This window comes from Lontra canadensis, unplaced genomic scaffold (assembly GCF_010015895.1).
Source record: "Lontra canadensis isolate GAN:19392208 unplaced genomic scaffold, GSC_riverotter_1.0 scaffold154, whole genome shotgun sequence".
In the NCBI taxonomy this organism is placed as follows: domain Eukaryota; kingdom Metazoa; phylum Chordata; class Mammalia; order Carnivora; family Mustelidae; genus Lontra; species Lontra canadensis.
This window is the reverse complement of record NW_022631148.1, coordinates 2,303,575-2,311,481: the sequence shown is the minus strand read 5'-3', so window position 1 is coordinate 2,311,481 and position 7,907 is coordinate 2,303,575.

Here is a 7,907-nt window from a genome sequence, read left to right as displayed (position 1 = left end):
GTGGGGAGAGAAGATACTTCACAGTAGCCACTCTTTCCTAGAAGGCTTGAGTTAGACTTTTCTGAAGGGTCTGTAATATCAGCAGAAAGTTTGTTACTGCTACTCTTAGAACTTTATAGCATAAAAAGGAAATATCCCCACGATTCTATGATAGAAACATCTTTAACCTCATCTCTAACACCCCAGAACAATTCCCTGGCAGAACACATGGATGAAACATTTCTTCTTCCTCCATCAGATAGTTATAGAGACTTCAGAGAGGTTCACAAATACCCAGTCTCTGGAGGGATAAAGGACTTTGTCCCTCCCACTCAACCCCAAAGGATATGCTCTATAAACTACTTAGCTCAGGCAATGCAGAATCACAGTGAACCATGGTGCCAAGGAATCCTGGACAAACCTGTCAACAGGTAGATTCTGTTCTCAGAGTCCTTTTCCCCTCTTAGTCTCCCAAAGGGACCCTGCTCATTTCAGTTACCAACTGCTCCACCCATGTCCATGCTCTGAGGAAAAAGAACACCTTTAAAATCATTCTGAAGGGGGCACCTGGGTGGCTCAGCGGGTTAAAGCCTCTGCCTTCGGCTCAGGTCATGATCCCAGGGTCCTGGGATTGAGCCCCACATCAGGCTCTCTGCTTGGCAGGGAGCCTGCTTCCCACTCTCTCTCTGCCTGTCTCTCTGCCTACTTGTGATCTCTGTCTGTCAAATAAATAAATAAAATCTTTAAAAAATAATAAAATAAAATAAAATCACTCTGAAGTATAGACTACTAAAAGGTCCCAAAGACCATGCTTTTATGTGCAGTCTTTTCTAAATAAACACAAAGCTCTTAGCCCTAGTACGTTTCGATGAAGGGGACAACATTCAATTCTAGTTTCATGATTTATGTCTCTGTGACTTTAGGCAAGTTTCTTAACTTCTCTCAGCTTCCTATTCTAGAAACTATTGCTGTAGATACAATAATTATTATCCATCTTAATAGTACTATAAATATAAATTATTACAGTGGAAACTGTATGTTCTAAAATATTTTGAAGTCATTAAGTCAGTAAGTAAGGAAAGAAGGTAAAGAAAGTGGAAATGAAAATTCTTTTACATTTTTTTCTATTTTAAAATGAAGTTGTTACAGTTTAAGTACAATAAAATGCACCTTATTTTTTTATTGAACAGTTGTATAGATTACTCAATGCTTGCCATGACTGGTGTATTCTCAAACCTTTCACCTGTTTCACCCATTATCCACTTTGATGCCCTACACAAGTCTTATCTCTCCTCTGATCAATGCTCTCCAGCGGTACTCCACTGTTGCTTTCATCAGAAATGAAGTCATTAAATGTTACCTACAAGGATCTGCATGATCTGGACTCACCAACCCCTCTCTGGCCTCATCTAATACTCTTTGTATTCCCATCTCACTGGATTCAAACCCTCCAACATCTGCCATATATATCCACATGGATGACATACTCCCCTTTTTCAACTATCTATTCAAATGTTATGTCCTCCATGAAGACTACTCTGACCACGTCTATAAAGCTGCAGACTGGAGAGAGAGTTAAGATGGTGGAGGAGTAGGGGACCCTAATATCATCTGGTCCCTGGAAATCAGCTAAACAGCTATCAAATCATCCTGAACACCTACAAAATCACCTGGAGACCTGAGAAAAGAATTGCTACAATTCTACAAATGAAAGGTAACAGCGTTTTGCAGGGTAGGAGCTGCAGAGACTGAATCCAAGGCAATCTATGGGAAGATAAACCCGGGGAGGAGGGTGCCTCAGGAAGCTGGGTGCTGGAAAATGGTATAAGCAACAGAGCACAAAATCAAAACCTTTAAAAGTTTGCCTGAAAGGTGCTCAGGGGATGAAGTGGGGCAGAATCCCAGGTGGGACACTGTGGTCTCAGGATCACCAGGGTCACAAAAAGAATAGGGGTGCCTTACTGTTGCAGAGTTCCCAGGTAGTGGCAAACAATGAGTCCAGGCACCAGCTTTCTGCTCAGTGTTGCCATAAACTGAAAACTGCAGTACATTCTGGTGACCAGTCTCCTGTCGGGGGCCCAGCAAGTGGGAGAACCATGGAGAGAGTTCCCCTCCCCACCTCCCTGGTAGGAACAGCGCTGGTGCCTCCTGCAAGAGTCCATAATGTTTGTACACTAGAAATGGTGTTGTGTGCCTGAGATAGAAATTCTTGGTCACAGACTAGGTGAACACAGAGTGTGGACTGAAACCGGGCAGACCAGAATTATTGAGCGCTCTTCCCTGAGGGCTCACTAAAGGGTGAAGAGCAAGAATTTTCCTCTCCAGGGCTGGAGATCAGGCTGCTGCCATTTTCATTCTCATCTTCTACAGCAGTGGGGAAAGCCTTCATGGAACAAAACCCACATAGAGCAATCTGATGTCACTGAAACGGAGTCCAACCTCTGGCGAAGTCGGTGCAATTCCACCCTGGACAAAGACACCTGAGAGTCAGCATAACATGACCTCCCCCAGAAGACCAGCAGGAATATCCAGCTAACATCAAGTTTATTGTTCAACAAGAACTGCAAAAACCGAGTGCTAGGGGAAAATGTATATAGGATTTGTGGATTTTTCTCATGATTCTTTATTCTTTTGATTTATTTTTTTTTCCTTTTCAACTAATTTCTTGTTTTATCAGCACTTTTTTAAGTATTTTTCAATATTCCTTTCCTTAGGTACATTTTATCCTTTCCTTGTATTTAATTTTATTTTTGTATATATGTAAATTTTTCTTTCTAGACAATTTGGGGATATAGTTTCTTCTAACAAACAGACCAAAATACACCCAGGATCTAGTGTATTGCTTTGTTCTGCCCAACTATTTCATTCTATTTTTTTCTCTCTCTTCCTCTCTTTCTGTTTCTCTCTCTCTCTTTCATTTCCAGTTTCTGTCTCTTCTGATTAGTTTAGTGTACATTTTTCTGAGGTTATGCTATTTTAGTATTTGATAATATGCTATTTAGTATTTGATTCTTCCATTCTTCTCTGGACAGAATGACAAAATGGAAGAACTCACCCAAGAAAAGAGAACAAGAGACAATAATGACACAGTAACCAGATCAGTATGGACATAAGTAGGATGTTGGAAGTAGGGTTCATAATAATGATTACAAAGATACTAGCTGGGGGATTCCTGGGTGGCTCAGTTGTTAAGTGTCTGCTTTTGACTCAGGTCATGATCCCAGGGCCCTGGAATTGAGCCCCACATTGGGCTCCCTGCTCAGCAGGAATTATGCTTCTCCCTCTCCCACTCCCTCTGCTTGTATTCCCTCTCTCATTGTCTCTGTCTCTGTCAAATAAAAATAAAATCTTTAAAAAAAAGATATTAGCTGAGCTTGAAAAAAGCATAGAAGACACCAGATTATCCCTTTATGGAGAAAAAAAGAACTAAAGTCTAGTCAGGTCAAAATAAAAAAGTCTATTAATGAGATGCAATAAAAAAAATGGCATCTCTAGCTGCCAGGATAAATGAGGCAGAAGAGAGAATCAGTGATATAAAAGACAAAGTGATAATAAATAAAGAAACTGAGAAAAAGAGGGATAAACAACTACTGAATCACAAGGGAAAAATTCTACAGAAAAGTGATACCATAAAGCAAAACAATCTTAGAATAGTTAGGATCCCAGAAGAAGAGGAAAGAAAGAGAGAGGCAGAAGGTATTTTGGAGCAAAGTATATGTAAGGACGTTCCTAATATGGGGAAGGAAACAGTCATTCAAGTCCAGAAGAGAAAGAGAACCCCCTCAAAATCAATAAAAATAGGTCAACACCTCAATATATAGAAGTGAAGTTTGCAAATTTCAGAGACAAAGCAAAAGTCCTGAAATCAGCTCAGGACAGGAGTTCCTTAACCTACATGGGTAGAAACTTAATAGACTGGCAGCAGACCTATCCACAGATACCTGACAGGCCAGAAAGGACTGGCATGATATATATATTCAGGGTGCTAAAGGAAAAACTATGCAGCAAAGAATATTTTATCCAACAAGGCTGTCATAGAAGGAGAAGAAAATAGAAGGAGAGATAAAGAGCTTTCAAGACAAACAGAAACTAAAAGAATTTGTGACACTAAACCAGCCTTTCAAGAAATATTAAAGGGGATCCTTTGTGTGAAGAGGGAGCCCAAAAGTAACATAGACTAGAAAGGAATAGAGACAATATACAGAAACAACAAGGGGCGTGGAGCCTACTTAAGATTTTCTCTATCTCTCTCCCTTTGCCCCACCCACTACCTCTCTGAAAGGAAAAAAGAAGAAAAAAAACTAAAAACAAAAAAAAAAAAAAAAAAACAACAACCAAAGTCAAGAAAGAATACAAAGATGAGGCATGTTAATAAGAATTTGATATTAAATAAGCATAAGGAAGGCCTCACTGAGGAGAGATTAGAATAATGTCATAAGTAGATGACACTATTGGACATGCACCCATATATTAAGTAGGGAAATTCTGCCTGATGTCCAATAAATTGCAAGACATGAAGCCAGTATGTCTGCAGCTAAGGGAGAAAGTATGAAGTGCCAGAAGAGGCCAAAGGGGCAATAGAAGGTCAAATTATCAACATGGTTGGAACTGAGGATTAAGCTAAGTGAACTAAGTCAAGCAGTGAAAGCCAATTATTATGTGGTTTCACTTATTTGTGGAACATAAGGAACACTATGGAGGACATTAGGAGAAGGAAGGGAAAAATGAAGGGAGGAAATCAGAGGGGGAGATGAACCATGAAAGGCTATGGACTCCAGGAAAAAAACTGTGGGCTTTAGAGGGAAGGTGTGGGTGAGAGGGTGGGTTAGCCCTGTGATGGATATTAAGGAGGGCACATATCACATGGAGCACTGGGTGTTATATACACAAACAATGAATCATGGAACACTACATCAAAACAAATGATGTACTATATGGTGACTAACATAACATAATAAAAAAAATAAAGTAAAATAAAATTAAAAAAAGAAGGTCAAATTATTGTAAGAATTTGGTCCTTTTTTCTGAGCAAAATGGAATCACTCAAGGGTTTTAGGCAGATAAGTGAGCTGTGCTGAAAATAGACTTAGCGGAGCAAGAGTGGAGGGAAGAACAATTCTGAGTTTGTGACTATGATTTAAGTGAGAGATTATGGCAGCTCATAACAAGATAAAAGGAGACTTAGTGGTAAAAGAGATCATATTCTGATATATTTTGAAGGCAAACAAATGTTTTTCTAACAGTTTAGGTGTGAGCTGAGATATTATCAATTTTTTGGACTTCCATGTTTTTGGCCTGGGAAACTAGAAGGATGGAATTTTCTGGGGAAGGCCACAGGTGTTTGACTGCAACAACAATAAGTCACTGCTGGTCTCCCCGGCTGGATGAGGCCAGTGGGGGTGCTCAGTCTGGTGGTGGTTCCTGAGGAGGGGTTCTGGAGACACCGGGAGTTTAGGACCTGGAAGGGAAATAAGGGGCCATGCCTGCACATCTTCCCCTGCAACAGCATGCCTACTACAAGTTTAGTACTATTCACAGATGACATGGGCCTTACTTCCCAGTGGACTCCACTGTGGCTGGGATTCTGGTAGACATGATTTTCACCATTGTGATACCTCTAACAGACTGATCAAAACCAGGTTAATTGTACAGAATGTGCTGGAACCATCTTACAGGGAGATCCTCTGTGCTTCAAGCCAGGCTCAGGGAGGAGTCTACCTACCCTCTTTTACTGCCCTTCCCCCTCTGCTTGTGCTCACTCTCCACCTCTCTCCCACATAAATAAATAAAACCTTAAAAAAGAAAAAAAAAAAGAAGTGGGGGCACCTGGACAGCTTAGTTAGTTAAGCATCTGCCTTCCATTCTGGTCATGAGTCCTGGGATTGAGCCCTGATTCAAGCTCCCTGATCAGCAGGGAGCCTGCTTCTCCTTATCCCACTCCCCCTTTTTGTGTGCTCTCTCTCCCTCAAATAAATAAATAAAATCTTAAAAAAAAAAAAAAGAAAGGGAAGGGAAGGAAAGAAAAGAAAGGAAAAAGAAAAGAAAAAAAAGAAAAGAAAAGTGTACTGATGAAGGCATGCTACAGTCATAGGCAGATGTTGCCTATGTTGGACACACACGGAGTGATGAGAGAATACTGTAGTCTGCTGCTCTTCGAAATGTAAAAATTCAACAATACACCACCTCTGAGCTCAAACTGATGTTCCTATGAGCACCTCCTCCCAGGGAAGCTTTCCCAACATGACTGTCTCATGAAGTAATTTCACCAGATTTGATAGCAAAACCCAACAGTAATGAAATGTGGATTTTCACCATGAATGTAAATGTGCAATTTACAGAACACTAAAGAAAGGTAATTGCCCAGAGTACCTGGGTGGCTCAGTCATTAAGCACCTGATTTCAGCTCAGGTCATGATCCCAGGGTCCGGAATCGAGCCCCACATTAGGCTCCCTGCTCCACGGGAAACCCACTTCTCCTTCTTCCACTCCCTCTGCTTGTGTTCCCTCTCTTGTTGTGTTTCCCTCTGTCAAATAAATAAATAAAATCTTGAAAGGAAGAAAGGAAGAAAGGAAGAAAGGAAGAAAGAAAGAAAGAAAGAAAGAAAGAAAGAAAGAAAGGTAATTTCCCTGACACCTCGAAGCAACAAATAGTTGAAGTGGCTGAGCCCAGCCAAGGGTCACAGCTTGCACTAAAGCACATCAGCCTAGTTTTCCTCAATTTGATCCAAGACTCCTCAGTACAATCATTCTGGAACTCATCATCTTTGCTGTCTTCTGAGTACACACACTACAGTACCAATTATGCCTTATAAGAAACTAAATGAAAATAATTAACGTTTAAAAATTATCACTATTCTAGCATAACCACACTTCTTTATGTAAATGTGAAACAGCCTAGGCTCAGATGTTTCAGGAATCTTGTGTTTCAGGATTTTTTTTTTTACCATGACTGCTTAATTATGCCCAAAAAGATCTTCCAGTTGAAGTCACGTACAGTTTAAGTGGACTGAATACTATGTCTTTATTTAAAAAAAAAACAAACATATATATATATATATATATATATATATATATATATTTGAGATAGAGAAAGTGAGAGAGAGCATGAGAGGGGAGAAGGTCGGAGGGAGAAGTACACTCTCCATGGAGCTTGGAGCCCGATGTGGAATTCAATTCCGGGACTCCGGGATCATGCCCTGAGCTGAAGGTAGTCACCCAACCAACTGAGCCACCCAGGCACCTGAATACTATGCCTTTTCAACCTGTTTTATAAACCTACTCTGAAAATAAATTATTTAGTAAGGTTGCCTAGAAAGAATCAAAAAGAACATTTAACATGTATCAAAAAGAAAAATGTAACCTGACAGAAATACTTTAGGCTAATCATCTCTACTAGATTTTTAAAAAATCAGAATTTAGACAGTTCCACCTGGAGGGACTATATGTCAAGTTTATTTAACTATCCTTTCAAACAGTGCCTATCTATAAATTTAAAAAAATCTAATATTAAGTTGTGAATTTATACACACACAGGTTTACAGTATATTAAACTTATTTTTTAATTTCTTTTCAGTATTCCAGAATTCATTCTTTATGCACAATAAACTTATTATTTTTTAATTTTTATTTTTTTAATTTATTTTCAGTGTTCCAGAATTCATTGTTTATGCACCACACCCAGTACTCCATACATTACGTGCCCTCCATAATATCCACCACCTTTTGAAAGGGAAAAAATCATTTATTAAATATAAAGATATCTTTAGATATATAAAGGAAAGTATCAAGCAAGTAGTTGAGTGTACAAATCTGCCATTCAAGGAGGAGGTCTGTAGTGGAAATGCAAATTAATGAGTCATCAGCATAGAGCTAGTATTTAAAGTCACAAAAACCCTGGATTTTATTTTACTTTTAATCTAACTTAGGGA